Source organism: Equus przewalskii, chromosome 15 (assembly GCF_037783145.1).
Source record: "Equus przewalskii isolate Varuska chromosome 15, EquPr2, whole genome shotgun sequence".
Classification (NCBI taxonomy): Eukaryota; Metazoa; Chordata; class Mammalia; order Perissodactyla; family Equidae; genus Equus; species Equus przewalskii.
Genome location: NC_091845.1, coordinates 19,613,479 through 19,638,580, shown reverse-complemented (window position 1 = coordinate 19,638,580; position 25,102 = coordinate 19,613,479). Strand labels below are relative to the sequence as shown.

Genomic DNA, 25,102 nt, shown 5'->3' with positions numbered 1-25,102 from the left:
AAGGGCCAATTGTGCATCTCAGTTTGGGTTTCCCTGAGAGTAGAGCCTAACAGGGGATTTGGGTGCAGGCAGTTTATTTGGGAAGTGATCCCTGGACGCACAAGTGGGGGACTGGGAAAGTGCTGCTGGGACACGGAAGGGGGAAGCCACTAGTGAGCAGGGTACCATCGTGTGAACCAGGGTATCATCTTGTGCACCTTGGAGAAGCGTGTAGACCATGCCTCTGAACTGTCCCACCTGAGGGATGGGGAAGCCGGGGTATTTAGCTAACAACTACCATTCCACAGCAGGGAGAAAGGCCTCCTGCAGGGAGACACTGGAGTTTGAGGGAGGAGGGTCCGGGCTGCAGGGCAAACCAGAGGTGGGCAGGGGTGGGGGAGGGACCAAGAGCTACGACACCCATGCTGGCACACAGTGGGTGTTCAAGGAATCCGTGTATTGCTACCTTTCCGCAGAACAACGACCTGATCTCACTCTGACTTCTGCTCACACATTGATGTTCTCACTTTCTAGAAGCCGCTCCTATTTCCAGGAGACTAGCATAGCGGAGAGAGGCTGGGTGTTGGCCTCTCTGGTCTAAGTCAGCCTGGGCATGAGGACCAGCTCTGTCCCTTTGACTGCACCTTGGGCAAGTGCCTCGAAGATTCTAAGCCTCTGTTGGTTCATTTGTAAAAGGGGACAGTAACAGGACTTAGCCCCCTGGATAATGCGATGAGAATTAAATGAGATGATGTGCAAGGGGTTGGCAAAATGTTTCTGTAGAGGGCCAGATGGTAAATATTTTAGGCTTTGCACACCATATGGTCTCTGTTGCAACTATTCAACTCTACTGTTGCACCGTGAAGGCGGCTGTGACAATGTGTAAACAAATGGGTGTGGCTGGATTCCAATAATACTTTATTTACCAAAACGGGAAGTGGCCATATCTGGAGGGCAGCCACAGTTTGCAGACCCTTAGTATAAAGCTCAGAACACAGTCTCTGGCACAGAGTAGGTGCACAATAGAAATGAGCTACAATTATTGCCACAGCTTAGAAAGAACTCAAGCCAAAAGCTCTCCATGGCTTAGGGAAATTCCATCTTTATCCCCTTCCATGTTGCTTGCCAACCATTCGAGGCATGAATTAGTGTGTTCACGTCCTTGCTACTCAAAGTGTGGTCCACGCAGCAGCAGCATCATCATACCCGATGTTCTTTGAAAACGCAGAATCTCAGGCTTCATCCCAGACCAACCAAGTCCAGATCTGCGTTTGAACAGGATCGCAGGTGGTGTCAGTGCGCATCACACCTGAAGAGATACTGCCTCATTCCTCACCGGCCCGCCCTTCCCAACCACATAGGCCTTCTCTGTCCCAGACAGTTCCTCCAGCTCGCTCCCACCTCACTGTTCGCACTTCCTAATCCAGGTCCCTTTTTACCTCCATCCCAGCACACTCTCCAGCTGTAGGTCCAAACCCCTGTGGTCAGTGGATCCCTCACACAGTCCCTTGGATTCTGCCCACAGAGAGGCCAGCAGTGCCTCTGCTCCGCCAGGTTCTCTGTCTCTATTCCCCTCCTCGCCTCCCCTCTGCCCCAAGCACTCCCACAAATAAATCGTGCAACTCAAGCATCCTGCCAGGGGATGGTCGAGCCCTGGGCTGCCCGATACTGTAGCCACTCGCCACCTGTGGAGAATGAGCACCTGAATGTGTTCATCCAGTGGAGATGTGCTCCAAGGGCAAAATATACCCTGGGTGTCAAAGACTTAGTAGGGAAAAGAAAATGAGATATTAAAATATCTCGTTAATGATTGTTTAGTACCAACTACATATTGAAATGATATTTCAGATATATTCAGTAAACTTTTTTTAAATTAATTTTACCTGTTTCATTTTCTTCTTTTAATGTGGCTCCAGAAAATTTTAAATGATACGTGTGGCTCGCATTATAGTTCTTTTGGACAGCGCTGGCCTGTGGGACGGTGTAAAGATTAAGAATGCAGCTATGAGAGTCCAACTGCCTGAATTCTGTTAAAGGAAAAATTATTCTGACACTTGTTAAAGTGGTAAGGAGAATTTATTCAAGACTATTGCAAGAGGGGAGGGAGATTGGGCTCAATGTGGAAAACATCAAGGACAAGTGGGGGCTTACAGCCAGTGAGCAGAGAGAGGGGTGGGGGGGGGAACATGACTAAGAGAGGAGGGAGGGTTCTTGCTACAGGCGGGTCAGGGACTTAAACATCAAAAGCGGAACTTGATCAGATATGAAGGGCGAGCAGACATCAAGGATGGGGGCTTCTCTCTACACAGACTCAGCAGATCTTTGTTAAGACTGGGCTGGAGAGGCCCCGGGAGTTTGGTCAAGGAGAGAGTCTGTCAATGCAAATCCCAGCTCTGTCACTGTGCAGCCGTGGGGCCTTTTGAAACTGGATAACCTCTCTGTGCTTCATCTGGAAAACGGTGACCACAAAAGCGTGCAGCTCTTGTGCTCTCGGGTTGCTGGGGGCCTTCCATGGATGGGGTGTGCTAAGCTCTCAGCGCTTTGCCTCAAACATCATAAGCGCTCAGACCTGAGATGTTGTTACTCTTCCCTCTCCCGTTGATGAGGATTTTTAGGCTGCTTAATTTTAAAATGGCTTATGATGAGGATTTTTAGGCTGGTTAGTTTTAAAACTACAGATGAGATTCAGGCTCCAAGGAGTGGAATTTGTTTGCCCCTTTGTTGGGAAACATTTACATTTCTAAGGGAAACCTCTATCTGTGAAGATGCCTCCCTCTCTGTGCCAGGAAGAAGGGGGAATGGTCTTATCTCTAGAAGCTCTTAATGTGGAAGGCAAGAACTTAAGTTGGTTGCTGTCTGGCAATCTCATGTAACTGATTTAGGGTGGTGGCTTCTGACCTTTACTTAATCCGATTTGATTCTTGTCTAAAAGTCATGGGATCACCCAACGACCAGACCCCACCTGCACTGATACCATTTTAACTTTTTTACATATTCTTTGTCTTGTAAAGAGATAACTCACATACCTATGCCTTAAATTTAGCCCTAACCCTCAACTCGGGGCAGCAGCAGCTCTGACTGCCAGTGGGTCCTGTCCCCACACACCAGCTCTGCCTGCCCATGGGTCCTGTCCCCATGCCAGCAGGGGCAGCAGAAGCAGCAGCAGCAGCAACTCTGACTGCCCATGGGTCCTGTCCCCGTGCTATTCCACTCTCTAAATAAAAGAGCACTACTGCCAGATCTTAAGAGTCTAAGAAATCTTTCTTTCGACTCCTCGGCTTACCGACCCCGTCTCACCGTGACCTAACATGCGATGGACCAAGGAGCCTTAGGAGGCCTGATTCTGAGACCTCCAGGAATCCTAGATTCTGTGCACGGAAATGATGACACAGATTCCTGGCTTGTCCCGAGTCCCCGGTTAATGTTATTTCTATATTCTCTGAAATTCTCTCTCCAGCCACGTGGCCATTTTCACCAGGAAACAAAACTCCCACCATGTCATGAGTTGCACAAAGCTGGGATGCTGGTGGTCATCTCTGCGCCTGCCCCAGCTACGAGGACCGCTCATCCTCAACAGCCCTGAGACAGACACTGTCAAAAGTTGTGCCTCATCAAAATGGCAAGTGGCTGCAGGTCACAGACCTTTAAATCCTTCAGAGTTAATTTGTCAATGCCAAGGTCATAGTGGATTTAAAATAGTTCCCTCTCTCTCTCTCCTTCCCTCTCCACCCCACGCCCCCAATTTGAAATACTTGGTGACCCCAGAATGAGCAGATTAAAGGGAACATTTGTCATGGGCAGACATGGCAGGCCAGGACCATTGGCCAAAGCTGGGCCATTCAACATTTGTCATTGTTGGGATGGGCAGCCTAAATCTCCAGTGAGGAGATTTAGAATTCTCCACAGAAAAGAGAAATCCATCTCTTTTCCAGCAATCTAGCTCATCCTATTAGAAAGGCCTTAAAACCACATCAAAACAGAGACAGCTGAATATGACACCCAGGCTCACGTGGACGAAGTCGGCTCTATCTATTGGACCCAGATGTCAATTTTGTTAAGAGGTCAGGCTCTTATCTTTGGGAAGAAGTTTTCTGAGCAATCCCGTGCCCAGCAGAGACCTCGAGTAAGCCAAAACTGGTAAGGAACTGTCCCTTTGGTTCTCTGCCCCACCTCTCTAAACTTCCCCTTTCCTCAGTAGCTAGAGCCTTCATGCAAGTGGTTCTGTGATTTCAATGCCCATTAGAATCACCCAGAATGTCTGTTTAAAATGCAAGTTCCAGGGGCCAGCCCCGTGGCTGTTAAGTTCGTGCATTCTGCTTTGACAGCCTGGGGTTCGTCTGTTCGGATCCTGGGCACAGACCTACATACCACTCATCAAGCCATGCTGTGGTGGCATCCCACACAGAAGAACTAGAAGGACCTGCAACTAGGATATACAACTATGTACTGGGACTTTGGGGAGGAAAAAGGAAAAAAAAGAGGAAGACTGGCGACACATGTTAGCTCAGGGCCAATCTTCCTCAAAAAGAAAAAGAAAAAAGAAGCAGCTCTAAAAATAAATAAATAAATAAATAGAATAAAATGAAAATTCCAGGGTCCTACCTCCAAGGTTAAAAGGCTGAACTAGCACCCAGGAATCTGCATTTTAATAAAGAAAAATAACCCAGGCGAGGCAGTATTTCTAGCAGAGCTTCCTCCTTGGCCCCTGTAGAAGGCCAGTTGCACGGGGCTTGACATCTGGCAGGGGCACTCCTCTCTGCATCTCCCAGGGGAGGCAGGTCTGAAGTCTGCAGAGCATTTCTATCCCCCACCCTGAGCAAATGCCTGCCCAGGCCAGCGAGGAAGACAGTCAGTTTGCAGCTGTCTCTGGGGGAAGGGCAAGAAATTTGTTTTGATCACACTTCATAGAGCTGCATTACGTTGTGGTGGCTTGCTTCACCACTGTCATTGATGGTGGTGACCCAAATGAATCTGGCCCAACCTCTGGCTCATCTGCCCCCTTAACCCTTCCTAAAATCTCCTTCGGAGAGTCCCTTTCCACTAGGCCTCAGGCCAGCAGGTCTGCCCCCATGTCCCCTCGCTCTGGGAATCACCTGCAGGCTTTTGTTTTACAGCCAATGCCCGGGCTGTGCCCCAAATCAGGAAGTGGGAATCTGGAGGGAGGGGTGCGGCCCGGCGGTGGTGTCTTGTCACCCCTCCCTGGGTGGGTCTGACGGTAATCAGGGTCGATAACATTTGTATGCGGTTTTCTGCCCCGGTTGCACTTCGGACTCCCCGGGGGAACTTTACAAAGCCTGATGTGCCTGAGTCCCACCCCCAGAGAGTCTAGACTAACTGGTTTACTCTCCTCACCAGGCACAGGAGTGTTTTTAAAATCTCACGCAGCTGAGAACCACTGTCTAGGCCCTTCCTTTCTCTGAGGCAAGTCCCCCCACAAACGCCTCCTGCAGGCACTATGAGCTCGAGTGACATCTTCAGGCTCCTTGGGGGGCCTGGGAGTGAAGTTTTGGCCCCCAGACTCTGTGATGCCTGAAGATCGGGAGGTGCAGCCCCCAGCTGGGGCTCCAGATGTGTTTGTGGACAAACGGGACTTTGCTTGCCTGAGTGCCGACCCTGTAGTTCAGTGGTTTGCGACTCGAAGGCAGGGCTCCTCAAAGTGGGGGCCCTGGACCATAAGCAGCAGCCTCTGAAGGAAACCGTCAGAAACGCAAGTCCGCAGGGGCCACCCCAGACTTAGGGAATCAGGGGAGGTTGCCGACGTGGGGCCCTGCGGTCTGCATCTGGCAAGCTCTCTGGGTGATTCTGACCATGCTCAAGCTTGGGAAGCGCTGCTCTAGGGTGCACGGGAATCTCTCAAGAAGCTGTATTAAAATGCAAGATTTCTGCACTGAGTCCTGAAGAATCGAATCCTGGAGGTCTAGAGTAGGACCCAGGAATCCATATGCTTGGCCAGCACTCCAGGATAAAAAAATCTTTCCAGGACTCAACTTTGAGAAACCCTGGAGAAGCTAATTACCCACAGAGGCCTGCTTTCCATCTGGTCACATTTCCCATGGATCTGCAAGGACTCTTGTCCTCTCCCGGGCTCGCACCCCCCTCAAAAGCTTCTAGAATCTTAAGCCCTCACCACGCCCTGGCATTCCCTAGAAAATGGGCTGAACCAATCCACAGGCGGGGAAGAGCAGAGCCGGCCTGCCTGCCCCGGGGGGTCTGTTGCCGCTTTGGGGACCCGTGTTTGTGTAAGGAGCTCTCCTGCAGGTTCCAGGAGGATGAAAACATCCAATGACTCCCAGACGTTGCTGAGCTGGACGCATTTATTTGTACTAACGCTCCTGGCCACACACTTCCAGATGGACGGTCCCAAAGAGAATCGTTTGTTTCCTCTCGTCTCCCTCCACCATGCACTTTACGACTGCAGAGGGTCAGGCTCACCATGTGTTTCCCTCTCATCTGTAAGTGCTTTTCCGGGGGCCCCGCTCTTGGCAGCTCCCAGATCCACCAAAGAGCGCGCACACCGGCAGCCGCTGGCTGGGGGCCAGCCTCCTCCGAGTTCAGCTTTTGGAGATTGGCAGCCTCCCTGTCACCAGCTCAAACTTTCAGGCTGTTGTGCCCCTTGCGCTTGATTTCCGTTATCTTTGAGGGGGAGGCTCGCCTTTTGTTTCTTGGGCAACCGTGCTAATAAATGGGACACAGCGGAAGAGCCGTCTGAGCAGCAATAGCTGCTCAGCCAATTTGTCTCGGGCACTGGTGTGTTAGGAATCCTCTGAGCCCATTAACCCCTGAACCTGGGAGACGGTATCTCCCTAGGGATGAATTACCTTATTTCCAGACATGTGTTTGCTCATTTAGCACCCTATTCATAAAAGCAGCCCTCTTTTTGGTGCTGTTTTCCAGAAACGGAGGGGAAGAGCGTCCCTGTTCACAGGAAGGACACACAGTCCAAGAAGAACACCTGGCCACGCCTGTGAGTGACAGCTGACTGTTACCCAACAGTTACTACCCGTCGGGCAGAATGCAAAGTGCTTTTTCCTATCCTGTTGTTTAATCCTCACCCCAATCCTGGGTCCTGAGTGGAACCATGGACCCCATTTTGCACAAAGGGCATCTGAAGCACAGAGAGGTTAAATGACCTGCCCAAGAGTGTGCAGCTTCAGAGTAGTACACCTGGGATTTGAACCCAGGCACCTGCTTATTTGAAACCAACTCTCCTCTGCTGGCAGAGCTCCTCCCCTTCATCTCTTCTCACTTGGGATGGGGACAGGGAGAGGCATTTGGGCCACAGGAAGGGAGAGTTCACTGGCCTCCAATGATCCTTACCCATGGATTCCACTTTCAGAAACACATATTGACGAAAGTGCTGCATCTATTTTTAATTTGAATGCTTATTTCAACCCTGAAGTTTATTTTTAGTGACACACGCTGTTTTATTCATGTGGGTAAAGGGACAGAAAATTGTGGTTAATATTTCACAGCTCTGTCACTCAGCTTGCACTGAGATTTACCGTACACCCTCTTGAACGTGGGAGGAGGTGACCAGGGCTCCCGCCAGAGTTGGGTGGTTCTTGCTCTGAAAATCTTAGAAGATGGAAGTGACTCATCTCCCAGATTTAGATTTCTGATTGTTAGGAATTGTGTTAATGTGATATAACAAAATTAAAATACCATCGTTTAAAATATAGTTTATTCTCTTACGCAAGAGTTTATTCTTTAACACAGTGTTCTCAACCTTAACACGTCAGAATCACTGGATGAATGTTAAAAAAATCATGATGCCTAGGCTTCACCCTAAAAGACCAACTATGTCAGCATCTCTGGGAGGTGACACCCAAGCACCAGTATTTTTCAAAGCCCCCCAGGTTATTCCGATGTGTAGCTGCAGTTGAGAACCAGTGCTCTAACATAAAGCAAACCCTAACATCATTCCAGTGATGATATGGTAGCTCCACGGCTCAACCTAGGTTCTTTCCATCTTTTTGCACTTCCATCCTCAGCACCCGGCATGTATTCTCAAGGTCACCACAAGGCCCAACATAGCTGCTGAAGCTCCAGCCATCCTATCTGCATTCCAGGTAAGAGGAAGGAGGAAGGAAGGGAAGAACCAAATAAGGTAATGCCTAGCTGCTATGGATTGAATTGTGTCCCCCCTAAACTCATGGTGAAGCCTCAATCCCCAGTGTGGCTGTATTTGGATATAGGGCTTTTAGGAGGTAATTAAGGTTAAATGAGGTCGTAAGAGTGGGGTCCTAATCTGATAGGATTGGTGGCCTTATCAGAAAAGGAAGAGAGGAAGAGATCTCTTTCTCTCTCTCCACCATGTGTAGACACAGTGAGAAGGCAGCGGCTGCAAGCCAGGTGGAGAGTCATCAGCAGGGAACTGAACTGGCTGGCACCTTGATCTTGGACTTCCAGCCTCCGAACTATAAGAAAATAAATGTCTGTTGTTTAAGCCACCCAGGCTACATTATCTGGTTGTGGCAGCCCGAGCTAAGACACGAGCTGAGTCAGCACCGTTTCATGGTCCTTCCCAGAAGTTCCATCAACGCTTCAGTTTATATCTCATCAGCCAGCACATAGTCATGTGGCCACCCCAACTGCAACAGAGGCTGGCGAATGTCATCTTTTTCCTGGTTTCTTTGCCACCTCAAATAAAATCGGAGTTTTACGACCAAGGAAGAAAGGATATTTGGTGGCAACCAGCATTCTGATGAAAAAAGGAGTCGGTGGGAGGTGGTGGGAGAAAGAGAGAAATGAGAGGGCCTGAGAGCGAACTCTTCCGAACCGAGGAAATTCAGCTTGAGTAAACTCACGTCATCACACATCAGGGAGCACCAGGAACAGAAGGCAGGATTCCTGACCCAGAGCTTCCGTGGGACAACACATCCCCCGTCCCCTTCCACAACATCACAGCTGCTGGTGAAGAGGCCCCCGGGTGGGCTCCAGCTGTCAGGAGAGCAGCCTTTCTCCCAGCTTGGCCTTGGGATGACAAAGAAGTTCGCACGGGGTCCCTGGACAAGCACAGTGATTCAGATGAGCAGCATTTTTTTCTGGCTTTATCCCCTGCACCGAATGAGCTATTGGGTGAGCCTTCCTGAGCCAGTGTCAGAAGGGCTTGGTAAACGCTGAGGAAATCTGAGGTGAGCAGACATTGGAACAGGTGTTGCCTGGAAATACAAATCAGTAGCCTCTCTTCGTTCAGTGGGCAAATATTTGCGGACTTACGATGTGCCGTGCGCTGACATTAGTGCTGAGCAGACAGAGGAGGTCGCTGCTCTCGTGGAGCTTACGTGTCAGATCGGGAAGACAAACCATGAGCCAATCAGCAAATAAGACCGTTTCAAAGGGGTAATGAAGATGGGGTGGGCAGCATGGTTAGCCGGCAGAGGATTCTCCTTGGGGAAGTGGTATTTGAGTAGAAGTTGAATGGTGCAAAGGATGCAGACGTGGGGAGACGGAGGGGAAGAATGTTCCAGCAGAAGAGTGAAGGGAGCAGAGCAGACAGGAAACCAGTGAATGTGGAGCACGGTGGACAAAGAGCCGGGGTAGGAGGTGAGGTCAGAGAGGAGGCAGGAGCCTACATGGAGGGCAAAGAGATCAGAGGGAAAGATTTTGGGTTTTCATTTAAGGGCAACAGGGAGCCCACTATAAGTCACCGAGAGATGCCGTCTGACTACTTTCTCACAGATCACTTGGGATCGTCCATGGCAGAGGTGGCAAGAGGGAAGCAGGCAGACCAGTCTAAAGGCTTCGCATTGGTCCAGACATAGTGGCAGACTAGGTTTGAATAGTGGTCAGCAAACTATGGTCTGTGGCCTCCTGATTTTGTAAATAAAGTTTTATTGGAACATAGACACATCCATGTTTACACATCGTCCGTGGCTGCTTTGGCACTGAAGGCAAGTTGAGTGACGGTAACGGAGATCGTCATGGCCTGCAAGGCTGAAAATATTTAATCTCTGGTCCTTTACAGGAAAAGTTTACCAACCCCTGGACTAGAGGGGGAGATGACAGGGACATATTTTAGGTGTTGCCAACAAGATTTATTGGTAGATTGGACACAGGAGAAAGGGAAAGACAGAATTCGAGTTCTAGGCTTTGGGCTTGAGGATCTTGGCGGATGGTGGCGCCACTCACTGAGACGAGAAGATTATGTTTGGGAAGGAAAACCTAGAAGTCTGTTGTGAGCATGCTATTTTGAGATGCCTAGGGGCACAACGACAAGCAGAGCAGAGAGCGTCTTCCCGCTCACGAGTCCATTTGGATTCCCAGGCCACTCACATAACTCCGTGGCTATTATGAAATCGCTCGGTGAGGGACCGAGCCTTCTCATACAGAGGTGCATGGTCATCGGGAGAGTCGGGAACCAAGGGGACAGATATTCAGAGGCACTGACACAGGAGCCCTCGCTGTGCTCAGGAAGATCAAGAAAGCAGGAAGACATAATGAACGTTCACTTTGAATTTGGCTGGAAGGGTCAAGCAATGAATAGGGTGGCGTTAATGGCTCTTTACTAATTAGAGTTAGTACCAGCATTGTATTTATATATCTACTTAAATGGTGCAAACTGAGAAATTTTGGGCTTCCTTTTTACCCCCAGAGCAGTCTCCCTCCTGTCTGAGCTGGGTACCATTGTCTCAGATCCCTACATCTTTGGGTTACATCATATGAGGTCACGTTCACCCTTCCAGATACCACCACACACTCTCTTATCCACGTTAGAACCTCAGAGTTCTCTTCTCTGTCTCTCTCTCTCAGTTACCCACATCATCAGCCCTCATCCAAGCCTCCACCAAAGCAATAGCTGCCTGACTGGTCACCCACCGCAGTTGGTTGTCACGTGGCTTCTGGGGTGACTGTCCTAAGACACACATCTCATTGTAATGGACAATGACAGTTTTGTCTGCCAGAAACAGCGGCTCCCTTCTCCTGGGGCACAGCTCAGCCCCTCTGCACCCAGCATAGGGCTTTTGATGGGGCTGTTGATCCTGGTCCTCTGGCCCTGTCACATGCGGGGAGATGACCTGATGCGGACTATCTGAGAATTCTCACCCTCTGGCCCCAGAGATTTAGTTAGCATCTGTGACACCAAGAGAAGCAAGATGCGCTTCCCCAAAAGTTCAACATTTCAGTCGATTGAGCTGGTAGCTGAGAGAGAAGCAGGAGTGAACCAGGCAAATAGGGTAAGGACATGTGCTACGGGCAGAGGCCCCAGCTGGTGCCACGTGCCATGGCCTGGTGGTGGGAGGGAGCAGGGACCATGCCAGGCACGGGGAGGCCAGGGCAGCTGGCACGGCAGTGAGAGGGCACTGTGGAGCCAGCGGACGGTGCCTATGATGCCTGGTGCCTGTCGTCAGCAGCAGCCGACTCGCAGGAAGCCTCTGTATGTTGCGTTTGTACGTAACCACTTCACACCCTCACCTATGCAAATCTGCAGGAATGCAATGAGGTCAATGGTGTTAGCAACCTAATTTTACATATGTGGGCAGTAAGACCAAAAAACGGTTAGTCGCTTTTCTGAGGCCCTATACCAGTGTGTGAGAGGGGATAGAGAGAGACATGAAGGAGAAAACACAGGACGTGGTGAGCAAATTAAAGTGACTGGGCACCAGCCATGATCACAACCCCCTGTGATCCTGGAGTGTGGCTTAAAAGCTGGTTTGGTCAAAAAAGCTCACGGCCCAGCACCCATTCACCCCCAAGGGCCATGGTTAATGTCCGCTGGCCAGCGCATCCCCAGGATGTTTCTGGCCAAGGTGATCTCCACAGACTCACCCTCACCTCTTCTGTGAAACCAAGTGTGTCATGAGTTTCGAATCGGTCCAGCACGGAGGGGAGGAGGCATCCCCCATCGGTCCACATGGCAGGCCCATCAGGGCACCCCCCCACCCCATGGGTCATGGAATTGCCCCCGGAGTCTCTGCCCCGGCCCCACGTGGAGCTGGCTCCTGCATTTGCTTCCTGTCCCTTCTGCTGCTTTTCCACATGGCTGGATTTATTTTCAAAACAATTTATAGTTACATTAAATATTAAAGGCACTTTACAGGTGGTGTTTACTGTTTGGAAAGTAGCAAATGTACATTGTGCTGTATAAAATGGCAAAACCCAACTTGGAATGCTTGCTGGCTTGGGCTGCGTGGGAGCAACATGACAGCTACCTCCGTATTTTAATGAGGCAGTATCTCCAAGGCGGCCCTCTTATGGGATTGGGCAGGAGGGACAAAGAGGAGCTGGCTGAGGCTGGAGCTGTGGGTGGAAAGACCTCGTCAGCCTCTGCATGGCTCGAGGCGCCATTTGGGAAGGCCAGGTCCATGGCACACGAAGGCCAGGGCTGCAGAGTAGCCTATCCTATTATCATAATATTATAATACTATTTTGATTGTGGGGCCTTCAACATGTACCCAGCCCTCTGACGCACTCCATATTCATCATATGACATATTCATTCCTTCTGCACCTGTTTATGGAGTACCCACCCTATGCCAGGCATTTTTCCCAGAGACAGCCTCAATCTCTGCCCTCTGGGACTTATGTACTGACAGGGAAATCAGACAAGAAGCAAATAAGCAGACTCAGAAATAAGATAATTGTAGAATGTGATTAGCATGAAGAAAGAAATATGTAATGTGTAGAGATGTGGAGTAATGGGCGATGGGATGGAGGTGGGGAGGGAAGGCCTCTCTGAGGAGGTGACGTTTAAACTGAAGCCTAAAAGATAGCCAAGTAAGTCATAGGGAGAGCCAAGGAACAGGCATTCCAAGAAGGAAAAATTAGTGCAAAGGCCCTGGGGTAGAAAAGAGCTTGGCACAGTCTAGAAACTGACAGAAGGCCAATTTCCCCCTAGAGAGCTGAGAGCAGAGGAGGGGTAGGTGATATTATTATCCTCACTTTGCAGGCAAGGAATCCCCAGCTTAGACAGCTTAATTTTCCCAACTGAGGTCACACCGCCAGTAGATGCAGAGTTTCCGATTTGGTGGGTCTGGGGTGAAGCCTGAGCATTTGCGTTTCTAACAAGCTTCTGGATGATGCTGATGCTGCTGGTCTGCAGACCACACAGCTTGATGCCAAGGCTGATTGAGATTGCTTGCTTTTATTGTAAAAATGGTAACAGAAGCTAGAAGCTAGGATGTCACTAGCATCTGTTCTGTGCCAGGCACTGATGTTTGTGCTTATATATATTATTTACATATTGAATTTTCAGGCTTCCCTTTAAGGTAGGTATTACTATTATCTCTATATGTAGAGATGGGGAAACTGAGGCACAGAGAGGTTAAAGTAACTTGCCTAAGTTCCCACAGCTAGTTCGTTGCCAAACCGGAATTTGAACCCGGCACTCGGGCTCCCGGGTCTGCAGTCCTGCCTCTCGGAGGAAAGCAGTTCTTGTTCTCACGTCTCTGGTACCATTCGGTTGGGTCATTAATTAACCCACAATGAACCTCGCAGTCGGCCATTGTCTCCACAGCCCCTGCGGAGCCGAGTCTGTGAGCTGTGCTACGGTGAGGACGGCCTCGTCCTTTCCTGCCCTCCTTTCCGGATCACCAGCGAGTCTCCCAAGGAGCGTGTGCTCCCTGAGTCCGCTCTGACTGATGGGCGTTGTCACCGGCCTCCGGAGAGAGTCTGTCTGAATGTTTCTGGAGGCATTTCTCACAAATTCCCCTTGTGTTTATTAATCTCACACCTTGGGGGGGCAGTCAGTGCCTCCCATGGCTGGTGTTGATGGAGCACCTGTGATGGGCCAGGTGCTGGGCCAAAGGCTTTTCAAACCCTCACACCTGTGCGGTGAGGGAGGCATTATTATCAGTCCCATTCTACGGATGGAGAAACTGAGGTTCAGAGAGGCAAAGAGAATTGCTCTGGGTCTCATAGCTGGCAAGGGGTGGCGTCAGGATTTGATCCCATGGGCTGCCTGGATCCCGAGCTGTCCATTCTTCATAAACTCTGTGGCTCCATCAGGATTATCTGTAATGAGAGGCTCAGAGGGCCCAGGCTCAGGGCCACACAGCTCGTGTCAGAAGGGTCCAGGCCGCAGGTCAACAGCAGTGGGAGAATATGCAGAGTCCTAGAAGGGCAGGTGTGGAGGGAACAAATCACTCAGCCCTCCCAAGTCCTTCAAGTCCATCTTGTGATGGATGGGAACCAAGACCTGGAGGCGGAAGTGACTAATTTCTCTTCTTTACAATACGTACGTTAATCTAGGCTTTCTGACCCTTGATGCTATTGTCATTTTAGGCAGATAACTCTTTGTTGTAGGGCTGTCCTGTGCACTGTAGGGTATTCAGCAGCATCCCTGGCCTCTACCCACTGGATGCCAGTAGCACCCCCACCCCAGTTCTAACAAGCAACAGTGTCTTCAGACATTGCCCAGTGTCTCCTGGGTTGGGGGTGGGGAAGGGTACTGAGCCGCCCCAGTTGAAATCCTTTCGTTAATCTGATCAGAGCATTTACTTGCTTCAAATTCTCCATGTTTCCCCTAGTTTTTCCAGATAAAACCCAAACTCCTTTGCTGGGTCTATCAAGATTTCGGTGGGATGGCCCTGCTAACACTTGGGCTCTGCAGTCCCCTCCCTGAGCACAGTAACAAGTCACAGCTGACGGGTCCTGGGCACTTCCTATGCACCGCGAAACTTCTTAGTCAAGGCTCCTCAGAGAGTTGCCATCCTTATGTCACAGTTTACAAGCTGGAGGTCTCTAGAGTCTAAGAAAGGTGTCTAGAGCCAGCCGGTTAGTGCCTGGCAGAACCTCAACTTAAATCCCAGCGTTCTGACCTTGACCCAGGAAATGTCTGCTTCACGCTTCGGGTTCTGGCCGGTGCGCAATACCAACAACCCACTTCTCAGATGCGCCCTGCTCACTCCCCTTCCGGGCTGTGCTTCTCTTAGCGCTCCCGCCCCCCCCCCCATGAATCCTAGTGCTCGCACAGATCTGGGCCCAGCTGGTGTTTGATAACTCAGGAGAGCGTCAGGCCAGGCCGTTCCTCTGCCAGAACTGCCTTCATCAGGGATCGTTTGCTTGGCAAAAACAAACGCACTGGAGCTAACGTAAATAAAGGGAAAGCCACTGCGAGGAGTGAGGGTATCTGGTGGGCCTCGAGGGCAAGAACTTGTTCAGGTCCCCTCTCACTTAAAACTAGAAATTCTTCACAAGACCTTGGTCCCGGGAATTGGAAAGCTGGCAGGAATCAGACTCACTCTTTATCCTCTTTGTCTTTGGGTCCTAGGGGAAGGCTTTTCTCTTTCTCTGCTGCATTCTCCTGCGGTTTGCTGCAGACAAGCTCTCCAGCTCTCTCTATATCAGAACATGGGGCCCCCAAATGGCTGCCCAGGATGGCTGGCCTAGTCCACTCGGGCTGCTCTAACAAAGTACTGCAGACTGGGGAGCTTCTCAACAACACAAGTATATTGCTCACAGTTCTGGAGGCTGGAAGTCCAAGGTCAGGGTGCCAGCAAGGTGAGTTCTGATAAAGACTCTCTTCCGGGTAGCAGGATGCCAGCTTCTCGCTGCATCCCCACATGGCAGAAACAGCAAGCATCTCTCTGGGGCCTCCCTTATAAAAGCACTAATCCCACTCAGGAGGGCTCCACCTCGCAACCTAATCACTTCCCAGAGACCCCACCTTCTCCTGATACCATCACCTCAGGGGTTGGGTTTCAGCACATGAATCTGGGGGGAAACAAACATTCAGACCACAGCCGTGGCTGCTCCAACATGGGCGATCCCACCTCAAGTCCACGCTCCTTGAAAGTTTAGTCCATGTAGCTGCTTGATTCAAGTCCAAGCTCTAACACCAGGTAACCAGGAGGGAACTCCGATTGGCCCTGCTTGGGTCAGGAGGTCAATAAGCTATAGATGGGGGGCAGGAGTCAAGGACCATGGACCCCTCAGTAGGGGCTCTGGGAACAAGCTCTCTCAGAAGAGGAAGTAGGCTGGGAGGAGGGAAGAAATGACTGACAGGGGAATCAGAAAGCAAGCAACATTCATGGTAGAGGAAGTGATCAGGTAGAAGGAAGACCTGCCGTCTCTCAGATTGTCCTGGGGGTCCCTTGGGTTGAGGACACATCTCCTCACCTCTGCAAGGAATGGTGGAGCTCAAAGGCCTGTGCCAAGCCTGAGGGAGGCCCACCCAATGAAGCCACCACATAGTCCCTTCACAGACTTTGCCCCCACAACTCCACACACTTTGAGGCACTTAAATGGGTCTGTTGCTCAATGCTTAAGTGTCTACAAGTCTCAGAGAACAGGTGGAGATGCAGACAAAGTACAAAAGGGCTCCTGCGTGCTAGCCTGGAATGGGCTCCAACAGCTGTCGGCTGAGTCCTCCAGAATTATTTCCTCAGCCCATGCTCTGCTTCCGGCCCCTGGTTTCCAACTAACAGCAGCAGCTAGTGGGGTAGGGTGGGGGCGGGGAGACCTGACAGATAGTTGAGGCCAAACCAGAGCAGAACACTGTCACTGAAATGTGGTTCTTCCTCTTCTCCTGGAGGAGACAGGATGGGAAAGGAGGGTCTGATGGCTCTGTACGCCCCAGGTTATGGCTCTGGTGTGCTGCCTATATGGTACAACCAGGGCTTATATCCTCCCCTTAGAGGAGGGCGCCCCCATTCCAACCACCATCTCAGATGGCCTGGAGAGCTGGCTGGAGGCACGCAGTATCTTCTATCTTCTTCAAATACTTCAACCCAAACAACACATCCCAATAGGTGTAATGCAGAACAGATAAGAGAATCTAGCTATTTTCGATTAAGACAGGCATTGAAAAGATTTGCAAAAGTATAAAACAATATATCTATTTTTTGCCTTAGAAATATAGTTAGTTTTCATAAAAATATGATAGCTATGTGTTATGGACTGAATGTTTGTGTCCTCCCAAAATTCCTATGTTGAAATCCTAATTGTTTATCCTATGAAGAGAGAGGCCTCTGGGAGGTGATTAGCTCTTGAGGGTGGAGCCCTCACAAATGGGATTAGTGTCGTTATAACCGGCCCCCAGAGCTCTCGCTAGCCCTCTTTCTAGCATGTGAGGATACAATGAGAAGGCTGCAGTCTGCAACCTAGAAGCCGGCCTCATCAGAATCCAACCACGCAGGCACCATGATCTCAGACTTGCAGACTCCAGAACCGTGACAAATAAATTTCTGCCATTTATAAGCCACTTAGTCTGTGATACTTCATTATAGCTGCCCAAACTGACTCAGACAGTGTGTTAACATATACTAGGTTTATTATTATTTGAATGAACTAATAAATATTTTAAACTCACATTAAAAAAAATGTCTTTGGAGTCCTGTAGTTTTAAGGGTATAAAGAGCTCTGAGATCAAAGTTTGAGAACATTTATTCAAACTATTTTATGCATAAACCCACTTTTTCACTTCAGTATGACAAATAAAACTGGCAAGCAATAGGATATATTGGAGAATATGAGGAAGCCATGTGGTATAAACCTAATTCGGCCTGACCTTGTCTTTCCAAAAGGGCCTGACCGAGGCCGTTGAGCATGCATTGTATATCTGCTTTAGAGATTCCCTATGGCAAGAGCAAAGGCCCTTGAGATAAAGGTGCAACCTCCCTCCCCCTCCCAACTTTGGCGTCTTCTTAAGGATTAAGCATCTTTCCTTAGGCTAGAAACTGATTGCTGCACTCACCTGTGACCGCCCAGCTCGAGACAATAGACTTGCCTCCTGCTACGCCCACCAAGATGGCAGACCCACTACCTGCTGTGTCCATCAAGCGCTGTGCCTACAGGGCAATCTTGTGACTATTGTGGGAGGGACATTTCAATCATATGTAAAGCACCCTCTTTGCGGGTATATAACCACTCTGTACACCTCATTTCTTTGGTGCCCTTTCTTCCTTCGGGAAGAAAGGCCCCGGGCTATGGTCCTCAGATTTCAGCTCAGAATAAACCCACCCAAATTTTCATTTATAGATTGGTTATGGATTATTTTCGTCGACAAGTATCAAGGACATCCTTTCATGTTAAATATAACATCCACTAATGTAAATAATAGCTGCCTTTTGTGAAGTGCATAGATGTACCCAGAGATTGTGCTAAGCACTTTGCACACATGAACTTGTTTGCTTTTACTCTTCGCAAAAGAACCCATGTGAGGTAGGTACTATTTCCCCTACTCTACACATGAAAACACTGAAACACAGAGAGGTTAAGCTACTTGCCCAAGGATGCACAGCTATTTAGGTGATCCAGCCGGTTTTGAACGCAGACACTCTGACTCTAGAGCCTGTAGGCCTCACAGCAGTCAAAGGTATGGAAGTCCCAGATCTCTGTGAATACATGCACAATGAGCAGTTATAAATGACGAGAGTAACTAGAGGGCTTGGGTTGGGAATAATTACAACATAATTTAGTGTAGATGATTTACGTACTTTGAGCCGTTAATCACGATGAGTAACCTGTGGTTTGGGTACCTGTTGTGTTTTGGCCCAGGCCTTCTATTACCTGAACAAACTCAAAGACAAAGGAGGACGAGCTGTTGGCCTGCATGCTATCTCAAGACCCTCGGTGAAAGCCAGGGGTTTCCCTGTCAGACTGTGAGGGGTGCCCTCCCCATCCACCCCCTCCCCAATCCAGCGTCCATCTTCTTACACGTTCTCCTGTGACCCAGTACTTTTCCTGATGCCATTTGTCCCAATTTGTAATGCTCTGTTTGTGGTGGGGTGCTCAGACTCGCCCACTAGACTACGTGCTCCATGGGCACGGGGACCCAGCTGTCTGTGCTCACCCGCTGTCCTCTGACCCTAGGACAAGGCCTGGGACAGAACAGCTGCTCAGGAAACCCTGGTGGGATGAAAGCAGACTCAGAGCTCGGCACCTAAACCCCCAGGTCCCTTTCCAGCTTCAGACGCATCAGCCCCAGCATCCTCTGACCCCAGCAGGCTGCACCTGCACCTCTCTGTCGGGGCTGCTGGAGCCAGCTTCACCTGTGCCAGCGGAGAGCTGGAAGTGCCTGAAAACATATGTGGTTCTCAGGACAGCCCTTAACCAATGACTGACGGGTGAGGGTAGCAAGTTTAAATACTCCAGCCCTGTCTCGCTTCACCAAGACCCTCTGAGTGTCCCCCGCTCTCTTTCCAGAGCCCCCCAACAGGACTGGGTCAAAGGCACGCTCCAGAGGGCTTGGCTTGACACCATACCCTGGCTGCTCCGCTCCCCGGCCCATCTCACTTCCCCGCCACCCTATTAGTTTTCAGTGACACTTCCTAATAAGTCGTCCAATCCTTGCTCCAGGTCTGCTTCTGGGAAACTAGACCTCAGATAGACCGAGACTGTGCCTCAATAGACCCCTCGTGCCCCTTCGACACTTCATATTTTTTGAACGAATGAATGAATGCAGCATCTCATTTATAATCCCAGAGCTCCGGAGCAAGTTTTAAGGAGTGGAATGGTTAGGCAAGGAGCTATTCCAACAATATTCTCTGGAAATCTTGATAATGAAGACCTCTGGGAGTGTGGTATCAACAGTGGGGTGCTGGAGTTGGTTCCAACTGGCTTGTGAGATCCACTTGTTAACTATTCAGGAATTCCATAAACTGGTTGTTAAACCCTTGGTAGCTTGAAATTGACCATGGTGGGAGTATTTACACCCCAGAAATTGGCAGGTGCTACAAATCAGGGCCAGTCTCCGCTTCCATCCTCCCCTCCCCCAGTCCCCCGAGCCAGTTTGCCACCACACTCCTGGGAATAACACGTCAGGGTTAAAAAGAAAGAGCCTGTACAACAAATAAAATATAGTACAGCGGTTAAAACGATGGGTCCTGAAGTTAGAGAGGCCTGGGTTCAACTGTATTGTCACTTATTTATTCTATGACCTTGGGCAAGTTACTTCTTTCTCTGTGCCTGAATTTCTTCATCCGGAAAGCAGCGATGCCACCATCTGACATCATAAATCTGAGAAGTGCTTAACTCAGGGCCCGGCATGGAAAGCAGCTCAACCAAGGAGAGCTATTGTTAAGTTAGAAAACCCAGGAAACCCAGACGGGCCTGGAACGTGAGCTTGGAGACCACCGTCACGGCATCGCCATGTCAGCTGACTTGGCCTCACTCCTTTACTCTCGGGTTGTCAGCCCAGCCCCATCAGGTCACTTTGACCAAAAGCTGTGGTTCTTGGTGAACTCTTAAGATTAACTGCTGGTCTCCGCTCGGTGCTTCTCACGTAGAAAGCCCAGGCACCAATGTTGCCTTGTTCTGTGGATCTCTCAAAGAGGGCCTCTGTAGCTCCCTTTAAGAAAAGACAGTCCATTCAAGGCCGATTTTTATTAGGTAGCTGTGCCAGGTAGCAGAAATCACATGCCCCCAGACCAAGGCACACGCAACCAGGGCATGACAGTGACACCAAATCAGCCCATCAAACTGGGCAATTGTCAAACATGCAATACACACCCTGAGTCCATGCAAAGGGCTATCTAAAGTTCAGGGGTCCTAGGACGGTGTAGCTGAGGCTGCCAGTGCCCTGCCCACGTCTCCTTGGGCCCAGCTTTCCCACACCTGCTGGCTTCCTACCACAGCCACAGTGACTCCGGCCGCAGAAGCCGCCTGGGCCTGCATGCATGCCCCTGGGAGCAGCCCTGAGCCGATGATTGACGGGAGTTGGTGGCTACATCCCCAGCTTCCTCACCTCTCGGGTGAGACAACTCTGAGGCATGTTCCACAGCGCCCCACAAAGGTTACCGTGGGATTGGGCCAGTTGCCCACAGCAGTGACCTGCTCGTTAAGGGACCGTCCCTTCCCTTCTCTTCTCTGCTTCTGAGTCCACCACCTAATATCAAGTAGGGCACTACATCTCTGCCTCTGGGAGAATCTAACCAAAGACAAATAGATGCCAATTATTTGACACCTACTGCGTGCCAGACACAGTATTTGGTGCTTTCCTCTGCGGACTGGCGTTGTGGAGAGGGTAGGATAGGATAAGTGAAAGGAGGGGAGCTGAGCCGAGTTAAGAGCAGTAATGCAGGCCAGGATTTGATGAAGAGTCATTCGTCTTCTGCTCTCCCTCCATCTGTCTTGGGTTGTGACATGCCACACGTATATCAAATTTGTAAGCATTGACTGCAAGCACTTCAGCAAGACCCAGAGTTATGGGCTTGCCAGAGAAACCCGGCAGAAACTGGAGCAGACGTTTCACGTGGAGCTTCCAGACTGGCCTTTGCCATTCGTAATAATGGAAGATAGCATTTGTGAAGCCCTCGCTCTTTCTCAGGTTCTGTGATCAAAGGCGTGGTTGCATTCAGTTGCCACAACAGCAATGCTAGGTGGTACATGCTATTAGATTGCATTTTATAGATGAGGAAACTGAGTCTCAGAGATGTTAAGTGATCTGTCTACAGATACACAGCACAGGTAAGTGGTGAAGCCAGGATTCGAACTCAGAGGCCATGCTCTTGACCCATGGCCACCAGTGTGCCAGGCCTTGAAGTGTGATGAAGATCTGTGGGCCTTGTCCTCCCACCAGACCACAGAGTCATGGTTCAGCTATCCTGGGGGACAGCCTCTCTCTGATTTGTTCTGTTTTCAACAAGGTCCGATACTCATTGCAGTATATTGCAGCCACACTCCCCCTTTGTCTACCGTTCTGCCTTTGAGAGCCCCCCCTTCCACCACCCCCACCCCCCATTCATTACAGGTGAATCAGGTAGAGGGGAATGGAAGCCACTGTGAACAATAGGACAAAGAAAGCTCACCATTGCCAGTTGCCTGGGACCCGAAAACAAGTCACTGTGTTTAGTTTTCCGTGGAAGAAAACTCAAGGCCGTGTGTGTCGGTCTGAACATTGGCTGTGAAATTAATACTTTAGCCAAATGACTTAGTCAAGACGGAAATATTATTTTGTTCGCACCGGCGTGGGCCAACATTCCCCCAGGAAAACACTGCTCAGGATCGATGGAGTCTTTGAAAGAAACAGAATTTCATTCTGTCCTTCAGTTTATGCTCCTCCTCACCTGGCTACTTGGGTCTCTTGGTTCACTGCCCTGCAAAGACCTCCCAGAACTTGCCCATCTCCCCCTTTCCATGGGTGTCCGTGGTCAGCATGACGCTGAGCTACAGGAGGGAAGATGCACAAAGGGGGTCCTTGATCACTGATTAATTCAGAACTCCGCTTGGGAGGGAACTGGCTGCACAAGCTCACAGCACACAGGCTCCTGAAGGAGCTGGAAAGGGACAGCTCTGGCACCGGCCGGATCGTCTGGGAGAGAGGGGTCAGAGTGGTTTGGTTTCAACACGCTGGCTTTGATTACTTGGCGTCCGGCTCTGCGCTCTCGGTCCTCCAAAGGGAGCCCAGCCAGGTCGGCCTGACCCAAGGTCATCACCCCAGAGGACTGTGGAATAACATGTGCTGTTCACTGGCCACTGCTGACCAGGCCTGGAAGACAAAAGTCCCGGTTGCTAGGGTTTTTGTTGGCCTGCTCTGGAAGGAGCTCTTTTGGCCTGCAAATTATTGTGGTTCCCGAGGGAAGCGTGCTGGTCCCGGGCCTTTGAGTCCTCACATACCTTCCTGGCTTTTTACCTTTTCTGCTGTGTCCCTGGGGGTGAGCAAATAGGGAGGGGGCAGCAGATGGAGAGGGCGAGGCTGCCCCTGCAGGTTGGGCTTCTCAGGCTCCTCCATCAGTGATGGCTAGCCCTGGCCATGGAAGGTTAGAGCAAGAGGTTAGAGGGCGGGAGGAGGAGAGAGAGCAGGGCGTCTTGCCAGCTCTCTCTGTCCACCTCAAGTGAGTCCGAATCCGACAGGATCAGGTGAATGAGGCTGATTTGTGCAAATTCAGGGTCAGATCCTGACCTTATTTAAAATTTTGATATTTTGTTCATCATGGACTTTTTGCATTAATTTTGATAACTGCTTGGAAATATTATTTATCGTGATTACCGAGTTTTTGGATGCCCCAATAGACTCTGCACCCGAAGCCAGGGTGCCTCTCTGCCTCAATGCAGTCCTAGCCTCGTCTTCTTGTACATGTGAGACATTTACACACGGAAAAATAATCTATCCAAACGGTCTGATTCCGCTTGATGCTCTGTGAGCTGCTTTCGCTCACTTAACGATACATAGCTGAGCACTTCTATGTGGATGAACGTAGTTCTACACTACCCTTTGCTGGAAATCATGTGTTGCAAAATATCTCACTGACCCCTTCTTTATGGGTCTGGGAGCCTCTGCCAGTGCCCCACCCATGTCCCTAACATTTCCGTGTGCTCCAGCCAAATGGCACTGTTGGAAATTTGCATTTCCGGGTTTGAAGTCTTGTTCCAGAACCACAGAATGCCACACTGCCTATGAATGCAGCAGGAGAAATCGCTGGAGAACTAACAGCTGTCAGGAAAGCTCTAGGCCAAAGACTTGGAGGTGATGTACAAAGACCCCAGCTCCCTTGCCCACTGGTAGGACAGCTCTGAGATGTGTGCTCCACACTGGGTCCCAGAGTTTTCCCCATGGAGATAAGCTCCAGGTGCCCACACTGGCACTTGGCTTCATAACACAGCTTTTATCGGCTGCCTGCTCTTCTCTGTGTCACTTCCCCATTCCCTTCCAGGGTTGTCCACCACCCACCTCACACAAAAAAAGAATTGCACTACAATACTCGTCTCAGGATCTGCTTCTGTTAAAATGGGCATTCAGATTATTTCGAATATTTCACTGTACATATTTCACAACCTTTGCACTTTCTAGCATATTAATAGCCCCTGTACCTTCTTTTGGGGCTATGATCCCTTCCAAACAAGGATAGGAGAGGAGGGGCTTTGGTAAAGTCCAGAAAGGGAAGCATGATAGCATCTCAGAGTTATGTCGTATGAAACGATCATTTCCACTAGTGCTGTGGCATCGACAACACGGGGAAGCATTGTTCCCGCCTCGTGGACTATGCATTCACTTCTGCAGCTCCAGTGACTGGCACGTAGATGATAAATATCTATTGCATGAATAAAAGGAGTGACTGATTAACGCTCTGAACCTCTGCCACGCTGAGTACATGAGACCATGCAGCTTGCCTGAGGCACTGAGCATCTGTGCCTAAAGATTCTCTAATTGTAAGGTCAAGACAGAGAACGGTGCAAGAGTAAGGTTAGCAAGGTGAGTTGGAGGCTGCTTGGAAGACGAAAAACAGGGACCCAGTCTTTGGGGGTGAAAACACGCTCTGGTCCTAAATGGCAGCAGGAGAAGAATCAGAACCTTCTCCAGGTGGGAGTCAGGCCTCAATACCTCCCTTAGGAGGACTTCTGTGCTTACGTATGTTGGTAGAAGAAGGAGCTTTTCCATCCCAAGTGAGTACAGAGATCGCATCCTCCACCCGCTTCATCCTTTCTCTCTCTCTGTCTTGGCTGCAAAAGGCCAAGTGTGACTTCACACTGGGATCCGTGATCTCCATAAATCAGCTCTAGACCCCACGCTCAGGGCTGCAAGGAAAGCAGGATTTCGACAAAAACTGGATGCCTCTTCGATTTCCATTGCTATCAGTTGATTCTAGAAGCATTTTTCTAAGCTGATGAAGGAAATCTAGCTGTTCCAAGCGCTGATGAGGGAAGGCTGTAACTTTTCCCGCAATCTCCTCCTAGGAGCCTGGCTTATGAATACATCACAGCTACTCCCCCATCCCCACCCAGCCGCCGCCCCAGACGAGGTTGAATTTGTTGGTGTTGGTCTTAAATGGCTTCTCTCAGACAGTTACCTATCTGATCACTCCTAAGCTGCCCGCTCTCTTTTCTCTTGGCTCCTCCCCACACTGAGGATTCTTGTTCTGCCTTGGAGAACAGGCTCTCCCATTCCAGGGCCACCAATCCTGCTGGGAGCTTGCAGCCCAAGAGGCAGGAGGCCCTTCGGGAGGAGCCGAGACGGTGGTTAGCCTTCCACCGTTGCGTTGAAAGCCCTCACATTTTATTTCTTGAGTTTCGTATGCCTTGGCTTGGCTGCTTTTCTCTACATTTCTGTCAGAATGTTTACCTTCACTTCTGCCCACCCTTACATCTTTGCCCGCAAAGTGTCCACCCTGGAAATGAGGGTCTGACCCAGCCTCCCACTAAACAAACATCCTAAAGCGTGTACAAACACAGCCAGTCCTTGTACCTAGGAACCCCCAGGGATCGATGAGAAAGGACAAGCTCAGGATTAGTGTCACAGGAAGGCT

General features: G+C 50.1%; 2 long non-coding RNA genes across 3 annotated transcripts; one reads left to right on the top strand and one right to left on the bottom strand.

The window, feature by feature from the left end:
* Positions 1 to 880: 880 nt before the first annotated feature.
* On the bottom strand, positions 881 to 6,094 carry LOC139076126 (uncharacterized). Of its 2 annotated transcripts, none has more exons than XR_011527406.1 (3): positions 5,996 to 6,094; positions 1,863 to 1,950; positions 881 to 1,244 (listed from the first exon to the last, which is right to left on the bottom strand). It is a non-coding gene; the product is annotated as an uncharacterized lncRNA (long non-coding RNA). The 2 variants fall into 2 exon arrangements; XR_011527407.1 differs by having other exon boundaries at positions 6,000 to 6,075.
* Positions 6,095 to 6,338: 244 nt separating this feature from the next.
* On the top strand, positions 6,339 to 17,894 carry LOC139076125 (uncharacterized). The gene is made up of 4 exons (XR_011527405.1): positions 6,339 to 6,431; positions 6,874 to 6,943; positions 7,971 to 8,048; positions 13,435 to 17,894. It is a non-coding gene; the product is annotated as an uncharacterized lncRNA (long non-coding RNA).
* The last annotated feature ends 7,208 nt before the right edge of the window (positions 17,895 to 25,102 follow it).